This window comes from Limulus polyphemus, unplaced genomic scaffold (assembly GCF_000517525.1).
Source record: "Limulus polyphemus unplaced genomic scaffold, Limulus_polyphemus-2.1.2 Scaffold5079, whole genome shotgun sequence".
Lineage (NCBI taxonomy): Eukaryota > Metazoa > Arthropoda > Merostomata > Xiphosura > Limulidae > Limulus > Limulus polyphemus.
The window spans coordinates 35,036-48,638 of record NW_013670689.1 but is presented as its reverse complement, the minus strand read 5'-3'; positions in this window follow the sequence as shown (position 1 = coordinate 48,638).

Here is a 13,603-nt window from a genome sequence, read left to right as displayed (position 1 = left end):
AACTAAAAGAAAAGAAAATAATACAAGTATTATCTTACAGTTTACCCCGAAGAAAAAAGGTCCATCTTTGGAAAAGCGCTCGGGTTAGAGGGTTTTTATCATTTTGTATCAAGACTTATTCAACTTACGTGTTTTTCTGACGTCATGAATGAGTCAGTTCTGTTATTCGGTTTAAAGAGCCAGTAGAAAAAAAAAAGCTCCATGTGACGGCGAGTGTTGTCTGATTGGCCACTTTCCTTCTCTTCGGGAGCTCGAAATTAGAAATTGCTCTATTTGAACCATAGAGGTCTCTGGCGTCGTTGTTTCTTTTAAGGTTGAAAATATCAAATATCATAAACAATTTTCCTTAAACTATTTCATGTTAGGCAGTTCATGTGTCTGTATTGACCTGGTAATAGTAAATACGTATAGTTAACAAAACTGCTACCTATAAACTTGTATTTATATAATGTATCTGTCTATACATAACATTTATAGGACTTTTATTGTCTAATCAGTCGCGAGATTAAACGATATTATTTATTTAATCACGTTCAAAATCGGGTTTCGATATCCACAGTGACCACATGCGAGATAACCTATGTAGCTACTACTGGAACTTTTGCATAAGAATAAACTAAACATAATGTATAAACGATGCTGCTAGCGACACCTAATGGCAAGTTTGACCACTAATATTGAACTTTTAACTTCTTTTTTTTTTCAAAGCTACTAGTATTTAAAACAGCGATTAATTCTAACAGGCTGACAAAATTTTGTTTTAAAAAGCGAGAAAATATTAGAAATCTCACTGATTTATTGTAAAATTTAACTTATATGAACGGTCCAGAATCCGCCTGAATTTTGATTAATAATATATTTCCTGTTTTTAATTCTATATCATTGTTGTTGTCATGACTTTGAGTCTACGTCATTGTTGTTGTCACGAGTTTGATTCTATATCATTCTACAACACGGTAATCGGTCCATAAAACATGGATTAAAACACGGTAATCGGTCCATAAAACATGGATTAAAACACGGTAATCGGTTCATATAGCAGGTATTATAACACGGTAATCGGTCCATAAAACATGGATTCAAACACGGTAATCGGTCCATAAAACATGGATTAAAACACGGTAATCGGTTCATAAAAAAATATATCGGTTTTATTTTTTGGGCGTCCAATTGTAACGGTCGATCCCACTATTCGTTGATACAAGAGTAGCCCAAGAGATGGCGGTGGGTGGGGATGACTAGCTGCCTTCCCTCTAGTCTTACACTGCTAAACTAGAGTTGGCTAGCGCAGATAGCCCTCGTGTAGCTTTGCGCGAAATTCAAAACAAACCAATAACTCTGAGTACTTACTACCAGAACAGAAATACATTAACCCCATATCAAACCAGCCAACCACAGAAAAAAACAATCAACAACAACCGCACAGAAGGGAGGAAGAGGTCTATTTGAACCTGACCCTCCCAGGTCGATGACCTAAATCCCGATTCGGAAAGAAGAAGAAGAAGAACTTACTACCAGCTCCAAAGGAGAACGTGATAATGTTTACGGTTAAATCCTCTAAACATATCAGAATATTCCTAGCGCGAGCAACAAAAGGAAATATGTAAAAAAAAAATAAAAATTTTAAAGCTAAAACTGTCTGACCGTATCCTCTGCAAAGTATACTAATTACTGTTTTGTGATGACATTTAGTGGTAACGAGCCACCTGGTAGAGTAAAGGAACATTAGCATTTACCTCCTCATACAATAATATAGGTGTGTGGCTTAAATAGAACCTTGATGGGGTTAAAACTCGTAAATAATATTCAACGTTAAACTGGTACACAATTAAAAACATTTTATTTAAGCCTATCTATGGCCTTCAAAAAGTTGACGACTTCAAAGGAGATCAATCCACATTCTTGCAGATTTGTTCGCCATTTGTTTAGCGTGAATGTGTGAAAAATAACATAGAGGTCAATGACCTACTAACATGTTATAAATACTTTGGCAATTGTCTTGTAATTCACTCCTGAGGATGACATTGTAACGTCGAAACATGTAGAGTCGTCAACTTTTTGAAGCCATAGATAGGCCTAAATAAAATGTTTTTAATTGTGTATCAGTTTAACGTTGAATATTATTTATGGTTTTAACTTTATATACAAGTGCCAAAATACTATAATTCTTGATAGGTTTGTTTGTTCATTCTCGTGCAAAGTTACTCGAGAGTAATCCGCTAATGTTGAAGTGATGGACTTGAGAGAACGCTACAAATGAGGCGACCATGTGACCCCCTCATCAGGAAAGATTTAAACCCGTTAACAATCGTTCCACACAGATGATGGACTTGAGAGAACGCCACAAATGAGACGACCATATGACCCCCCCTCATTAGTAGAGATTTAAACCCGTTAACAATCGTTTCACACAGATGATGGACTTGAGAGAACGCTACAAATGAGACAACCATGTGACCCCTCATTAGCAAAGATTTAAACCCGTTAACAATCGTTTCACACAGATGATGGACTTGAGAGAACGCTACAAATGAGACGACCATGTGACCCTCCTCATTAGTAGAGATTTAAATCCGTTAACAATCGTTTCACACAGATGAATGGACTTGAGAGAACGCTACAAATGAGACGACCATGTGACCCCCTCATTAGCAGAGATTTAAATCCGTTAACAATCGTTCCACACAGATGATGGACTTGAGAGAACGCTACAAATGAGACGACCATGTGACCCCCTCATTAGCAGAGATTTAAACCCGTTAACAATCGTTCTACACAGATGATAGACTTGAGAGAACGCTACAAATGAAACGACCATGTGACCCCTCATTAGTAGAGATTTAAACCCGTTAACAATCGTTCCACACAGAGAGCAAAATATTATTTCATTCGAAAAGAAAAGAAGTCCAGGAGTCAAAAATCCATGCGTTTTTGTTTGTTTGTCTTTTCTACGACATCACAGACGTCAGAATGAATTTTCCTAAGCCCTTCTATTTCCGAAGCAACTACGACCCCCATTTTTGTTGTCAGCTTTTGAATTTCGCCCGTCAATGGAATCGAATAATTCAATGAATATATTGGAAAAGTATGGGACGTAAATGACGTAACACTCACCCCCACCAAAGAAAAAGAATAAACACAGGAAAGCGAAGATCGGGAAAGGAATACTCCAATAATCGAATTTAATTAAATGAGTCGAGTAAACTGAAACCCAAACACCGCTTTCCCGTGTTTATTTCTTTGTAAGATCGGGAAAGGAATACTCCAATAATCGAATTTAATTAAATGAGTCGAGTAAACTGAAACCCAAACACACAGCAATGTGATAGAAATGATATAAAATATACCTTCACGGACTTTCTGCTCTTCTTCTTGTGACTCTGAGAAAAAAAAAATATTTCTCTTTTTCTAGATCGATTCAAGCTTTCAATGTGACAACACGTTGAGGTCCTTTGTACCAAGATATAAACGAAGAAAAGATGGAACTTACCACAACAAATCTTAAAGCTGCAGAGCATATAAATAATAGTAAAGGTTCCAGGTCGGGCTAGGAAGACCTAAAAACTAATATAAAAATAACACAAGCAGATAACATAAGTAACCAAAGTGCCATAACATAAAGCGTCAGAAAATGACTATCTTTTGGCGAACACATTTTCTGGACCACTTTTGTTTAAAACCCATCAAAGAAGAGCCTGTCTCTAATAACACGAAACACAAAAACAAGTGATCCGAAACGTTTGGTATATAACGCTAACGTTGTCTCTTCTTGTCACAGAGAGGATAGGCCACACACGACAACGTTGTTCCGTGATATCGTTTAAAGCCTAATCCAACGTCTAGCTCTAGCGATCAGTCTTTCGTTTCTCTCAAATCACGTAACGTTCCTAACCCTTGCATTCTACGCATGCTCTATCCTCCTAGAACCAATCAACAAATTGTTTTCTCCTACAGGTATAAGGATTATATGATTTGATCTGGTTTGTTTGGAATTTCGCGCAAAGCTACACGAGGGCTATCTGCGATAGCCGTCCCTAATTTAACAGTGATAGACTAAAGGGAAGCCAACTAGTCAACACCACCCACCGCCAACTCTTGGGCTACTATTTTACCAATGAATAATGGGGATTGCCATTCACAATATAAAGCCCCCACGGCTGAAAGGGCGAGCATGTTCGGTGACGGGATTCGACCCACAGATTGCACGTTAAGTGCCCTAATCACCAAATGCAACAAAACAATATTTCGTTTCGCTAATGGAACAAACATTCTAGTGTTTGATTATGTAATGTAATAAGTACTAATCTTAAAATAGTGACTATGTCTGTTAGGGGCGGGGGGGGGTCTATTATTTACACATCCATGATGAAAATAGGAATCATTTTTCTCATTTTATACTCGTTAAAGTTATAAATGAAAAACAAGAACTGTGCTCAACGTTTCGAAAGCCGTTTTAATGAAGAAGAGAACCAACGTTTCGCAAGTCCGCTTTAATGGGTGTCATAAATAGATCGGTCTAGAACTGAGTAAGTCTGACTCTCATGAATCAATTAACCTCATAACAGGTTTCATTCTGTTTGTTATGGCTTTCGAAAGTACTTTATAATCACTACATAAAAGTGATACAGATCGACAATTTTTTAATTCTGTCAACTCACACTTTTTAACACTTTATTACCGCCTTTATCATATTTCTCGAACATCCACCTGTCTCTAGAGATTCGTTAGAAACTGATCTAATCTATCAACTAACATCTAATAAACCAAACTGATTTAACAAATCATTTAATCTATCAGCTAACATGTAATAAACCAAACTGATCTAACAAATCCTTTAATCTATCAACTAACATCTAATAAACCAAACTGATCTAACAAATCCTTTAATCTATCAACTAACATCTAATAAACCAAACTGATTTAACAAATCCTTTAATCTATCAACAATATAAAATCTATATTCTCCCGAAGGTATATGATCTATTTCTGTATTTAATGTTACATTAAAATCTTGAGCTAAACATTCGTGTGTTTTTCCGTCATATTGTGGTAAATACACGTTCATAAATGTACATTTAACTTTCTTGATTTTATCAATACATGTAGAATATGACCTTTATACTCAGAGATAAATGTCATTTCTTGCCCAGATGACTCATGTAAACCTATTAATGCGTCAGATCCAATGCTGTTGTGTAGCATGGGAATGAATTATATTAAATAATTCCAATTATTCCTGCCCCCCAGTAGCACAGCGGTATGTCTGCGGACTTACAACGCTACAAACCGGGTTTCGATACCCGTTGTGTAGCATGGTAATGAATTATGTTAAATAATTCCAATTATTTCATAATAAAGATTGTCTTTCCACATAAATGTTAGTTTCTTGTAATAAAATAATTTCTGTATTATGGCGAATAACGCCATTTTGAACCAGTCTGTAAATGAACCTCCCAATATAGCAATAACTGCCATAAAAAGAAAAAGAAAAGTTAAAACTTATAATGTAAATTTATACACCGTTAATACATATATATTTGATTAAATATGCAAATTTTCCACTTCAACTTTCTGATAGACAGACAGATAGGTTACAATTCCATCAATGTGGTATCTGCTCTACGTGATTAATTAATAGAGTTTTCATGTTTAAGTCTGTTTCGGGGTGTATTCTTGGAGTTTCGGCATGATTTTTTTATTTTTATTGATCTTCGTACGACGTGAACTCGCTCGTGACAACAAGCCACGTGGCTCAGTTCTCATCGTTAACATGCGCACGTTATCAGTTTAGTGTCGTTTTAAAACAACAGTTAATAAAACTTCGGTTATCCCAATGACACGAGAACAGAAGCACGTGGCGCGTTCACTCCGGCACCGTCACGGCACTCGTTTCTAATATATATAGCATAGAGTATTGACTCATTGAAGATCTCATTATCGTCTTCCATATGCAAATACCCGTGTACTTAATTAATGCTTAATTAAGCTATTAGTTGAAAAATACATATTTTGTTGTTGTTTTTTGTTATTATTTTTATAGTTTACTATGAAATACGTCAACTTTTTAAACTTTGTGATATGCCACAGACGACAGCATACAAATAAAGGGGACAAACTATATTTGAAATTATTTTTTTTTTATTTGCTTGTCTATTTGTTTGCTGTTAAGCACAAAGCTACACAATGGGCTATACGTGCTGTGCTTACCACGGGTATCGAAACCTGGTTTCTAACGTTATAAGTTTGCAGATTTACCGCTGTGCCACTGGGGGGATGCTCATTTCTAATTTTCATTCCGAAGAAAACCATTGCAAGAAGCAGTGACATGATTGGCGGGACTTGAAAACCATTGCAAGAAGCAGTGACATGATTGGCGGGAGATGAAAACCATTGCAAGAAGCAGTGACACGATTGGCGGGACTTGAAAACCATTGCAAGAAGCAGTGACATGATTGGCGGGACTTGAAAACCATTACAAGAAGCAGTGACATGATTGGCGGGACTTGAAAACCATTGCAAGAAGCAGTGACATGATTGGCGGGATTTATCACGAAATATAAACAAGAGACAAAATAAACTATTCTCTTTTGAATCCCCCTTTTCGTTTCTTTTTTAGACATAAATAACTGTATAACAATTAAGGAACCCCCTCCTTATACCTCCAAAAGGGGCCGTCCGTCCATACCGTTTTCCAGTTTTGAACTGTTAGGCTAAAGAAAAATCTAATTTTGAACTGTTAGGCTAAAGAAAAATCTAATTTTGAACTGTTAGGCTAAAGAAAAATCTAATTTTGAACTGTTAGGCTAAAGAAAAATCTAATTTTGAACTGTTAGGCTAAAGAAAAATCTAATTTTGAACTGTTAGGCTAAAGAAAAGTCTAATTTTGAACTGTTAGGCTAAAGAAAAGGCAGCAATCCAACAGTACACATCGCCAACTTTTAGGCTATTCTTAATAGTGGGATTTGAACGTCACGTTTGTAGAGCCTCAAAAATGCAGAGCGCGTTTTTGTTTATGACAAAGAGACGCGAACCATGAATCCTTGGATTTGCCGTATGGTCACTCTAGCCAATGGGCCCGAAGTTTTGATGTTGTATTTCTTCACCGAAGAAGTTTCTCCAGCAAAATAAGGCTTAAGATAATAGCAGAGGTAATGGCAAATAATAATATTTTTATAGAATTCTAATTCTTTAAGATATTGTTAAACCGGTAAACAATAAAAGATGAAACAGCGCAGTGGTTTTATATATATTTGTAAAGAATGTTCCAGAAGAATATTATTATCACTGAAGATCGTGTGGAATACATTATCTTCGTGACATTATCCCAAGTTTTGACAACGAGCTCCAACATTAAAAAAAAAACGTATTGTAACTGTTCAGGTATGTCGCACAGAGTGAAATAAACCTCGTTTTTCAGACTTTGAAGTTTTTGTTCTGAAGCCAAAAGCACGTTAGGCTCAGAATAAATAATTTAATGGTTCTGTGAAAACAGATCTGCTCGTTAACGTAAAAAATTTAGTGTTAAATATTTTGAAGTTATGGTTCTGATCCTTAAAAAGATCTCGAAGAAATAAGCACATCAGAACTAGAACGCGAACAAGCACGAATACATAGTTTATGTATAAAACAGGACTACATATATATAGCCTTTATTTTATCACGAGATCAAATTTAAATATGATTTTTTTTTCTTTTTTTACATCTCTCGTCTGAGTGTGGCTATGTGGTTAATGTGTCGGGCTACCGAGAGAAGGTCCTAGGATCAATGTGCTGAACACGCTATGAGCTTAAAAACCTGTGAAGCAAAAGGTCCAAGGTTCAAGCCACAATATTTTACTGAATACGCACTGCACTTTAAAATCAACGGGGGCGTGAAAAGTGTGATAGTCATTCCCGCATAATAAGCAGCGGGTGCTCCTGACTGACTGTTTCTGTGGATCAATGTGCTGAACACGCTCTGAGCTTAAACCTGTGAAGCAAAAGGTCCAAGGCTCAAGCCACAATATTTTACTGAATACGCACTGCACTTTAAAATCAACGGGGGCGTGAAAAGTGTGATAGTCATTCCCGCATAATAAGCAGCGGGTTATACAATGCTAAATCGATTCGATAGGTGTTTGTAGCAACCTGGGAGGGCCTCTTCCTCCTGTTATACAATAAGTCCTTCTTCTTCATCGGGATTCGGTCCATGTTTTGGACCAGGGTGGGTCAGGTTCAGCGTTGACCTCTCCCCCCTCTCTTAATTTAGTGTTTTGAAGTAGAAAACGGTCGAAATTCTATATTAATATATATATGACATAAGATCTACACCAATTCTATCTTCCTCTTTTGAGGGGCCACCCCCCCCCCAGTGGCACAATGGTACGTCTGCGGAGTTACAGATAGCCCATTGTGTAGCTTTGTGTTGAATCCGAACAAACAAACTTTTTAGGACCATGTGTGTTTATATTACACTGTAGTTGACACTTTCCTTCGTTTCAAGTAAAACTAACAAATAGTTCCATGAACAAATAGCCACTTGTCGTTTGAAGTTAAGCTACACAATGTGTCACTGGGGGACTAGTAGAAGAAGTTATTGTTTGAAGTTAAGCTACACAATGTGTCACTGGGGGACTAGTAGAAGAAGTTGTTGTTTGAAGTTAAGCTACACAATGTGTCACTGGGGGACTAGTAGAAGAAGTTGTTGTTTGAAAGTTAAGCTACACAATGTGTCACTGAGAACTAGTAGAAGAAGTTATTGTTTGAGGTTAAGCTACACAATGTGTCACTGAAGAACTAGTAGAAGAAGTTATTGTTTGAGGTTAAGCTACACAATGTGTCACTGAAGAACTAGTAGAAGAAGTTGTTGTTTGAAGTTAAGCTACACAATGTGTCACTGGGGGACTAGTAGAAGAAGTTTTCAAACAACTGCGAGTTTATAAGATCTCTCCGCAAAATCTTTTATTATTGAATTTTGTGTGAGTTTGTTTTTTTAGTTGGAAGCTATACAATAGGCTATCGATGGGCGTTCGCAGAAGTCTTTACAGGGAGGGGCAAAGTTTTCCGGGGGAGGGAAAAGTAGTGTGAAATTGTGAATTGAATAAAAATCTCATATACATATGCTGAAGGAATAAAGGAAGAATTATGTTACTCATTTTCGGGGGGGGGCAAGTGTCCCCTCTTGCCCCTCTCCCGCGGACGCTCATGAGGCTATCCACCACGGGGAATTGAACTCTGGACTTTAGTGCTGCAAGTCGGTAAACTTACCACAGACTTGCTGAGGGGATCTTAATATCTTATAAGTTGTAGTAAACTTACCACAGACTTGCTGAGGAGATCTTAATATCTTATAAGTTGTAGTTAACTTACCACAGACTTGCTGAGGAGATCTTAATATCTTATAAGTTGTAGTAAACTTACCACAGACTTGCTGAGGGGATCTTAATATCTTATAAGTTATAGTAAACTTACCACAGACTTGCTGAGGGGATCTTAATATCTTATAAGTTGTAGTAAACTTCCCACAGACTTACTGAGGAGGATCTTAATATCTTATAAGTTGTAGTAAACTTACCACAGACTTACTGAGGAGATCTTAATATCTTATAAGTTTTAGTAAACTTCCCACAGACTTACTGAGGAGATCTTAATATCTTATAAGTTATAGTAAACTTACCACAAACTTGCTGAGGGGATCTTAATATCTTATAAGTTATAGTAAACTTACCACAGACTTACTGAAGAGATCTTAATATCTTATAACTTGTAGTAAACTTCCCACAGACTTGCTAAGGGGATCTTAATATCTTATAAGTTGTAGTAAACTTACCACAGACTTACTGAGGAGATCTTAATATCTTATAAGTTATAGTAAATTTACCACAGACTTGCTGAGGGGATCTTAATATCTTATAAGTTGTAGTATAATTTATTTTAAACATTTGTAGCCCCCCCCTCTCCTAAAGTCTGAAGGCTTATAACGCTAAAAACCGGATTTTGATACCCCCGGTGGGCCACAGTTCAGATAGTCTATGTGTAGCTTTGTCTTTAACAACAAACAATCAAATGGCTGTGTTAAAAAAATCGCAAATTTACAAGTTAAAAAAGTAAAATTGACTGTTTTATTTAAAATATTTGTATTGAACATTTGATTACGAATTATTATATTTAAATCCAGGTGGCGTGCTTCTATCCAGACGGAGTACTCGTGGATAGGTTTGTTAAGCCGTGTCACTGAAACTTTAATAATTAAGTATAAGAATACCATCAATCTAACCGCAGACGTTACTGGAGTGAAAGGTTTTGTTATAGGCTGCCTTACTGAGACTTGAGTTGTTTGTTGTTGTTGATATATATGTGTGTTGTCAATTTACAGATGGATAGTTTATAAGAATTCGTTCATTGTTGATATTTATAAATAACATTAATACTTAACATAAAGCATTAATTTATTAAAATTATTCAGAGATCTTATGACACTTCTTAGATTTATCAACAGGAAGGTTGCTGTAAAGATTACCAAGTAGAAGTTTTTGTTTTTCTCTTTCCGTTCGATGGAACTGCTGAATGTAATGAATATTTTAACACCAGTTATTCTTTGATAATCTAAGTTAACACCAGTTATTCTTTGAGAATCTAAATTAACACCAGTTATTCTTTGATAATCTAAGTTAACACCAGTTATTCTTTGAGAATCTAAATTAACACCAGTTATTCTTTGAGAATCTAAGTTAACACCAGTTATTCTTTGATAATCTAAGTTAACACCAGTTATTCTTTGAGAATCTAAATTAACACCAGTTATTCTTTGAGAATCTAAATTAACACCAGTTATTCTTTGAGAATCTAAATTAACACCAGTTATTCTTTGAGAATCTAAATTAACACCAGTTATTCTTTGATAATCTAAGTTAACACCAGTTACTCTTTGATAATCTAAACAAACCTAAAATCTAATCTATTTTACAAAAGTCTGTCTGTATGTGTATCTGCTTATAACTAGCGAACCGCTGCACTGATTGTCACCAAACTTGTCATGTGCCCTTAGGGACCCTCTGGAAGTAACATAGGAGGGTGTCGTTTGGATCTTACCAATGTCGCCCTCGGGTCCCATATAACTTCCCTGTATGTTATGTCCGTTTATAACTAGAGAACCGCTGAACCAATTGTCACTAAACTTGGTATATACCTTCATGGGGAGTAACATGGGTGACTTTCTTTCAAACCTTACTCCCTATGTTTTCCCCGGGGAGGGGGCGTGCGTAGAACGAGTATGTCAGCTAGTAGTATTTCAGTATTTCTTTAAATGTATTTCAGACCTTATCCGACCAAACTGATAAATCCCTGTCAGTAGCTATTTTATCATCACTTGTCACAGAATGGACGTCAGAGTCTAATAAAAATATAACACATCTCTGTGTTTATAAATTCTCATTACTTAAAGGCTCTAGTGTTTCATGATTAAACCCTGGTTGTTTACAAATAGTTGTAATATAACATTATACGAGAAATTTTAGATAAAAAAAGGCATGATGTATTATTTTATATAACAGGTATTAATAACCGGTAACTTACACGCACGTGGATCTGGATCCGGGTAACTTACACGAACGTGAATCTGGATCCGGGTAACTTACACGAACGTGAATCTGGATCCGGGTAACTTACACGCACGTGGATATGGATCCGGGTAACTTACACGAACGTGGATCTGGATCCGGGTAAGGATGATGTTGAGAGAATGGAGCTTTTAATAAACGTCATTATACATCACTAAAGGTCATGATTTATATCTCATGTACACACACCGGCGTTGGACTAACGTTTGACTAGATACATCCGGGTTCTAGCGTTTTTATGCACCAGTGGAACGGTTTTAGTTGTACGATAGACGAGTTTGTGCGCCCTGTAAACACGCGAACACGAGAGACGAGCTAGTAAAGTTTGTGCGCCCTGTAGACACGCAAACAAAATGATTCATCAGTCATCTTCACGTTCGTGACTGGAAGAGAGAAATTACTATTGTCGTAAATCGTCAAATTAGGGCTAGCCATTTAGATATAAGAACAAAACAAAAACAAAACCAGTTTCGCTAGTAATTGTCTGGTGACTAGAGTCCTCAGTCAGTGAATAGGGAATACCATGCTGAAAGCGCGTCATTAGTGAAGATGCATGCCACTGTAAACACTCTAGCGGTCCTCCTGACCTTGTGCTCGGTCAACATACCCAGGACCTTTTCTGTTCGTGTGGTCAAGAGTTTAAAGGGAACGGCTGCTTATGGTAAGGAAACGTTTCGAGCAGTGAACGACCTTCTTGTGAAAGAAACCAAGTCGTCCAGCATCGTCGACTGTGCCGGACACTGTGGACGAGAGAGTGGCTGCTCAGGGTTGAACTATGGACAAGAGAAATGCTTTTTAATATTTGCTGATAATTCTAACGAATCCCAAGACGTCATAGCGCGAGAAGGATATACCTATTACAGAATAGAAGACTTCCAAGTAAGAGATAGAAATAACAACATTTAGTTTATAAACTACATATATATGAAGGGTCCCCCTCCCCCCGCTGGCTCGGCAGTGCGCTTAAGGGTATAGAACTTATGACGCTAAAATTCGGGGTTCGATTCCCTGCGGTGGACACAATGCAAGTAGCCCACTGTTATAGCTTTGCAATGAACAACACACACGTTGAAATGTAATTGTTTTAAAAGGTAAACACTAAAGCAGGTAAGTAAAAGATACAATTACAGCAGTAAAACTAATTTACTTGAGTGAAAATGAATTCCAACGCTTTAATATAAACAAAAAATACTGGTCAGTGGCTGGTATGACTGTCATATTAAACCTGAGAAATATTCGTGAGCTATCCGCGCTATGCTCGCTTCGGGGATCGAGCCTCGAACTGTAGCCTTACTGGAAAGGCCCATGGAAACTTTAAACAACTTCGCCTCGATCATGATAACCTTTATTCTAGTGATTATCTTTGCCTTATTTATAAAATATAATCAAATTTCCTTTAACTCAAACTAAGTCTTCAAAAATCTCTGTTGTCGTGTTTTGTTACCATAGAAATATAACTGTGTTGTTATAATCAAGTTTAAAAAAAAAACACACATTCAAGTTGAACGTGTATTTCAATACCTTTCTAATTTCTGTTTTTTCCCTAGACTTGTGATACAACCAGCTGTGCTACCATGGGTAAGTAACAACATAAAGTTGATTACCATAGTTTGAAAATATAAACTGGAATAGAAGGTTACCATTTAATCTTCGGTCAATGTGGATGAAATAAAAAGGAATACAACCAGCTGTGCTACCATGGGTAAGTAACAACATAAAGTTGATTACCATAGTTTGAAAATATAAACTGGAATAGAAGGTTACCATTTAATCTTCGGTCAATGTGGATGAAATAAAAAGGAATACAACCAGCTGTGCTACCATGAGTAAGTAACAACATAAAGTTGATTACCATAGTTTGAAAATATAAACTGGAATAGAAGGTTACCATTTATCTTCGGTCAATGTGGATGAAATAAAAAGGAATACAACCAGCTGTGCTACCATGAGTAAGTAACAACATAAAGTTGATTACCATAGTTTGAAAATATAAACTGGAATAGAAG